The sequence below is a fragment of the Chrysoperla carnea genome (genome assembly GCF_905475395.1).
Source record: "Chrysoperla carnea chromosome X unlocalized genomic scaffold, inChrCarn1.1 SUPER_X_unloc_18, whole genome shotgun sequence".
Taxonomy (NCBI): Eukaryota; Metazoa; Arthropoda; class Insecta; order Neuroptera; family Chrysopidae; genus Chrysoperla; species Chrysoperla carnea.
The window spans coordinates 55,001-61,113 of record NW_025408133.1 but is presented as its reverse complement, the minus strand read 5'-3'; the positions used below and the strand labels follow the sequence as shown (position 1 = coordinate 61,113).

General features: G+C 28.2%; 3 non-coding genes across 3 annotated transcripts in view; all 3 read left to right on the top strand.

Annotated features, from left to right (window-relative positions):
• Positions 1 to 2,210: 2,210 nt before the first annotated feature.
• Positions 2,211 to 4,366, top strand: LOC123304022. The gene has a single exon (XR_006536082.1). It is a non-coding gene; the product is annotated as a small subunit ribosomal RNA (ribosomal RNA).
• A 953-nt stretch (positions 4,367 to 5,319) lies between these two features.
• On the top strand, positions 5,320 to 5,474 carry LOC123304033. Its single transcript, XR_006536092.1, has one exon. It is a non-coding gene; the product is annotated as a 5.8S ribosomal RNA (ribosomal RNA).
• Positions 5,475 to 6,109: 635 nt separating this feature from the next.
• Positions 6,110 to 6,113, top strand: part of LOC123304026 — a 4,577-nt gene continuing 4,573 nt past the window's right edge. Inside the window, exon 1 of the ribosomal RNA XR_006536085.1 lies at positions 6,110 to 6,113. This exon is cut by the window's right edge and continues 4,573 nt beyond it. This is a non-coding gene — a ribosomal RNA (large subunit ribosomal RNA).

The window sequence follows — 6,113 nt, the reverse complement described above, 5'->3', positions numbered from 1 at the left end:
ATATGATGGATAGTGCGTGTAAGTTAATGAGATGAATGTATATCTATGTATAACAGTGTATTAGTGGTATTACGTTCAGCAGTCTCACACATATGATATAGTATGGTATAGTATAAGTTGTTTATTTTTCATACTGTCCGTGTATCATTCAACAAAGGTGGTGTAGAGTTGTATATGGCTTGGTATGACGTTGTTGCAATTCTATGGACACTATGATATTACGGATGCACAGATAGAGGAATAACACTTATCGTATATGTATCATTTATGTATGTTGACTGTGTAATGAATACTAAATATAATAAAATAATACACTTTTTAATAGAATAACATTTGTTTCATGTTTTAGTATGATATTAAATGGTATAGAATAGGTTGTTTATTTTTCATACTGTCCGTGTATCATTCAACAAAGGTGGTGTAGAGTTGTATATGGCTTGGTATGACGTCGTTGCAATTCTATGGACACTATGATATTACGGAATAACAGAAAGAGGAATAAAACTTATTGTATATGTATCATTTATAACGTACTTTTATGTTGACAAGAATGAATGTATATCTATATGAAATAGTGTATTTTGTGGTATTATGTTCAACAGTCTTACATATATGATATAGTATGATATAGTATAATTTGTTTATTTTTCATACTCTAAGTGTATCATTCAACAAAGGTGGTGTAGAGTTGTATATGGCTTGGTATGACGTCGTTGCAATTCTATGGACACCATGATATCACGAAAAAACAGAAAGAAAAATAACAATTATCGTATATGTATCATCTATATTATTATTGTATTTTGACTATGTAATGAATGCCAAATTTAAAAATATACACTTTCTTAATAGAATAACATTTATTTTAGTATAATATAAAATGATATTGAATATGTTGTTTAATTTTCATACTGTTCGTGTATCATTCAACAAAGGTGGTGTAGGTATGTATATGGCTTGGTATGACGCTTTTGCATGTCTATGGACACCATGATATTACGAAAAAACAGAAAGAAGAATAACACTTTTCAAATATGTATCATTTATATATTTTATTAACATGAACGCAAAATATACAAAATTATATATATATATACTCAAAATATTCTGGATGGTAATCAGTTTGGTTTATTTTGATATTTAATATTGTATTTTGGTTTTTTTGCTAGTAATGTTTCGAATATGTATATGCTGTTATTATTTTTTAGGTGTACATTGTATTAAATTGTTATCAATTATTTAATGTATGTATACAAAATAATAGCAAAAACATTTTCAATTATTATATAAAAATTTTTTTTTTTACACATGCATATTTATTAATATATGAAATTTTATCTCAGTTTTAATAAATATGTATTGAAATGAATAATAATACAATCTTATATATATTGATAATAGTCTGGATGGTAATCAGTTTGGATTATTTTGATATTAAATATTGTATTATTATTTTTGTAAAAAAATTAATGAGAATTTTGTAAAAAAACCTCTATATGTATATCTTTTTATATCAATATTTAAAAAAAAATTTTTTTTTATTAAATTATTGATTATAAATAGAATAACATATAAATTTTTTTGTCAAAGCAAGTTCATGGGTTATAAGTTTTAAACTTTACACTCCCATATGAGCACACAATATTTATATAAAAATTATTTTTATAAATAATATTACATTGACTCACCTCATACCAAGCGAGAATATTAAGTGTTATTATAACGTTTTTTATTTAAAATTAACTTTTTAAATAAAATTAAAAAATAAATGACGCTTTCAATCTAGCGACGAGTATGAGAAAATGTTTGAAATATTTTAAGACCCATTTGGTGATGGTCTGACAAAAATCATAATTATTTTTTTTTTTTTTTATTCAATAATATTTATTATGAATAACATGTTATATATTTCTTTTTGTAAAAGCAAAAAAATTATATAAATGACATAATAAAATATATATTTGAAAAAAAAAAAAATTAATAATAATATATATATCTCATATGTTTTTTCTATTAATTTTAAAACAATAGAGATATAAAAAAAAAAAAATTTATATCAGTAATGGGTGAGACCATCTGATATTTAAAATGAAATTGTAATAATATTATTATATATTAATAATTATTGTATGAAAATTTTTTTTCTTATAATAAGAAAACAAAAATATCATGTATATTATTATATATTTAATATTATAAATACAAATAGTTCCCTGGTTGATCCTGCCAGTAGTCATATGCTTGTCTCAAAGATTAAGCCATGCATGTCTCAGTACAAGCCAAATTAAGGTGAAACCGCGAAAGGCTCATTATATCAGTTATGGTTCCTTAGATCGTACCCACATTTACTTGGATAACTGTGGTAATTCTAGAGCTAATACATGCAAACAGAGTTCCGACCAGAGATGGAAGGAATGCTTTTATTAGATCAAAACCAATCGGTGTAAATTTTAATTTGCATCGTTTAATTTGGTGACTCTGAATAACTTTAAGCTGATCGCACGGTCTCGTACCGGCGACGCATCTTTCAAATGTCTGCCTTATCAACTGTCGATGGTAGGTTCTGCGCCTACCATGGTTGTAACGGGTAACGGGGAATCAGGGTTCGATTCCGGAGAGGGAGCCTGAGAAACGGCTACCACATCCAAGGAAGGCAGCAGGCGCGCAAATTACCCACTCCCGGCACGGGGAGGTAGTGACGAAAAATAACGATACGGGACTCATCCGAGGCCCCGTAATCGGAATGAGTACACTTTAAATCCTTTAACGAGGATCCATTGGAGGGCAAGTCTGGTGCCAGCAGCCGCGGTAATTCCAGCTCCAATAGCGTATATTAAAGTTGTTGCGGTTAAAAAGCTCGTAGTCGAATCTGTGTCCTACACTGTTGGTTCAATGCTCGCATTGTTTAACTAGCATGTTATGTGGGACGTCCTACCGGTGGGTGGTACAGATTATGTATAAAGTATATTTTAGTGTTATTATTTATTTAATGCATTATATATATTTTTATTATGTAATTTGTCGTAAGTGTTTAACCGTTAAGAGCGGTGGCAGCCCCCAATTGCAATCCCGTCGCGGTGCTCTTAATTGAGTGTCGAGGTGGGCCGGTACGTTTACTTTGAACAAATTAGAGTGCTTAAGGCAGGCTCAAATTTTGCCTGAATATTGTGTGCATGGAATAATGGAATAGGACCTCGGTTCTATTTTGTTGGTTTTCGGAACTCCGAGGTAATGATTAATACGGACAGATGGGGGCATTCGTATTGCGACGTTAGAGGTGAAATTCTTGGATCGTCGCAAGACGGACAGAAGCGAAAGCATTTGCCAAAAATGTTTTGATTGATCAAGAACGAAAGTTAGAGGTTCGAAGGCGATCAGATACCGCCCTAGTTCTAACCATAAACGATGCCAGCTAGCGATCCGCCGAAGTTCCTCCGATGACTCGGCGGGCAGCTTCCGGGAAACCAAAGCTTTTGGGTTCCGGGGGAAGTATGGTTGCAAAGCTGAAACTTAAAGGAATTGACGGAAGGGCACCACCAGGAGTGGAGCCTGCGGCTTAATTTGACTCAACACGGGAAACCTCACCAGGCCCGGACACCGGAAGGATTGACAGATTGAGAGCTCTTTCTTGATTCGGTGGGTGGTGGTGCATGGCCGTTCTTAGTTGGTGGAGCGATTTGTCTGGTTAATTCCGATAACGAACGAGACTCTAGCCTGCTAAATAGACGTACTTTACCGGCATCTCAAGGCCCATCGGCTGTTTGTTTCCCATTTCATTCATTTTCATGTGTGTTATGTATTGTATTTATATATGCATGTATTTTTGAGATTTAACGATCAAGATTATATTTTGTATATATTGTGCTTTATGTTGCATATGTTATGGTGTATGGGTACGCAGTTTTTTGATGTGGTTTTTACTGCCGGCGTACAAATAATTCTTCTTAGAGGGACAGGCGGCATTCTAGCCGCACGAGATTGAGCAATAACAGGTCTGTGATGCCCTTAGATGTTCTGGGCCGCACGCGCGCTACACTGAAGGAATCAGCGTGTCCTCCCAGGCCGAAAGGTCCGGGTAACCCGCTGAACCTCCTTCGTGCTAGGGATTGGGGCTTGCAATTGTTCCCCATGAACGAGGAATTCCCAGTAAGCGCGAGTCATAAGCTCGCGTTGATTACGTCCCTGCCCTTTGTACACACCGCCCGTCGCTACTACCGATTGAATGATTTAGTGAGGTCTTCGGACTGGTACGCGGCAATATTTCTGATATTGCCGATGTTGCTGGGAAGATGACCAAACTTGATCATTTAGAGGAAGTAAAAGTCGTAACAAGGTTTCCGTAGGTGAACCTGCGGAAGGATCATTAACGATATATATAAAATATATTTATTTATATTTTTTGTATTGTTTTTAAATATTCCAAAAAATAAAAATATTATTGATAAGAAATATTTTTTTTAACAAAATAACATATTAATATGTAATTTTCTCAAAATATATAATAGTAATTATGTGTTAAAAGAGATTTATTTTGGTTATGATATCATATTAAAGTAATACGCCAAACTTTTTTTATACACATAATATATCTATACATATAATATAGAGAATATTATATAAATATTAATAATATATTTGTTACATATAAAATATTTTTATATTCAATATTATTATTATTATTAAACAATAATTATTAATAAAATCTATAAATAATTTCTCTTATAAAAAAGTGAAATTAAAAATAGAATATATTGAAATTATTTGTTTATATGTATATAATCTCTATTAAGAAAAATAAAATAAGATTATAATTGATATAATCTATATTTTTATTTTTCTATGTTATATAATAAAAATAAAGAAAACACAAGATAAAATTTTTTTAAAGAATAAAATTTATTTCAAATTTAAATTTCTTTATGTTTTGTCTTGATATTTCTTTTTTTTTATTAAAAGTTATTATGTTAAAAAACAAACCCATTTGTTTTGTACCATATTAATATTATATATATTTTTATGTAGAAAATAATTTATAAAAAAAAAATAAATACATTTCTATAAAATATACCAAATATTAATTATTATATCTAGCTAGCACTAACAAAAATATCAAAAATGTTATGTATATATTTATTAATACCATAATATCTTTAATTTATATATATATATATTTAAAATAAAATATATAATTTATATTCTAGAAAAATTTTTTTATTTTAAAAGAATTTATAAAGATATATAAATTAATAATTTTATTTTTTATATTAAAAATAAAGATTATTATTAATAATAATACTTACATTTAAAATTTAAAAAGATTACCCTGGACGGTGGATCACTTGGCTCGTGGGTCGATGAAGAACGCAGCTAATTGCGCGTCAACTTGTGAACTGCAGGACACATGAACATTGACATTTCGAACGCACATTGCGGTCCTTGGATACTGTTCCCGGACCACATCTGGCTGAGGGTCGTATACATTATATTAATATAATAAAAGATTATTTTACATAAAATTTTTTTTATGAAAAAGAAATTTATCAATAATTAAAAAAGAAAATTTATTTTTTCATATTTAATTAAATTGATAAATAAAATTTTTATAAAAGAAATGTAAAATTATTTATATATGAATGTTTTACGCCAAATATAAGAAAAAAATAAATATAAAATGTTTTTAATAGCATTTAAAATTTATATATTTTTTATTATTTGTCGACATTTTTAAATTAATATATCAATATTATTTTTTATCATTTATATATAATATTATAAAACTTTATGTTAATAATAATATTAATAATAAATGATATTAATAATATATTTTTAAAATATTAAATAAAGAAGAATAAACAAAAATATTATATATTAATATTTTGTTATGGAATATTTTATTTGTAATAAAATTTTCAATATACTCGAAAAAAATTAATATATATAATTATTTATTTTTTATTTTCTTCTCTTTAGATAAATATAAAAATAATATTATATAATAATATTAAAAAAATTTGAGTATGAATAATTAAGAAAATTGTTTACTTATAAAATATAACAAAAACATAATATATAAAAAAAATTTTTGTTTTAATACTTCTAAAAACTTTTACGAC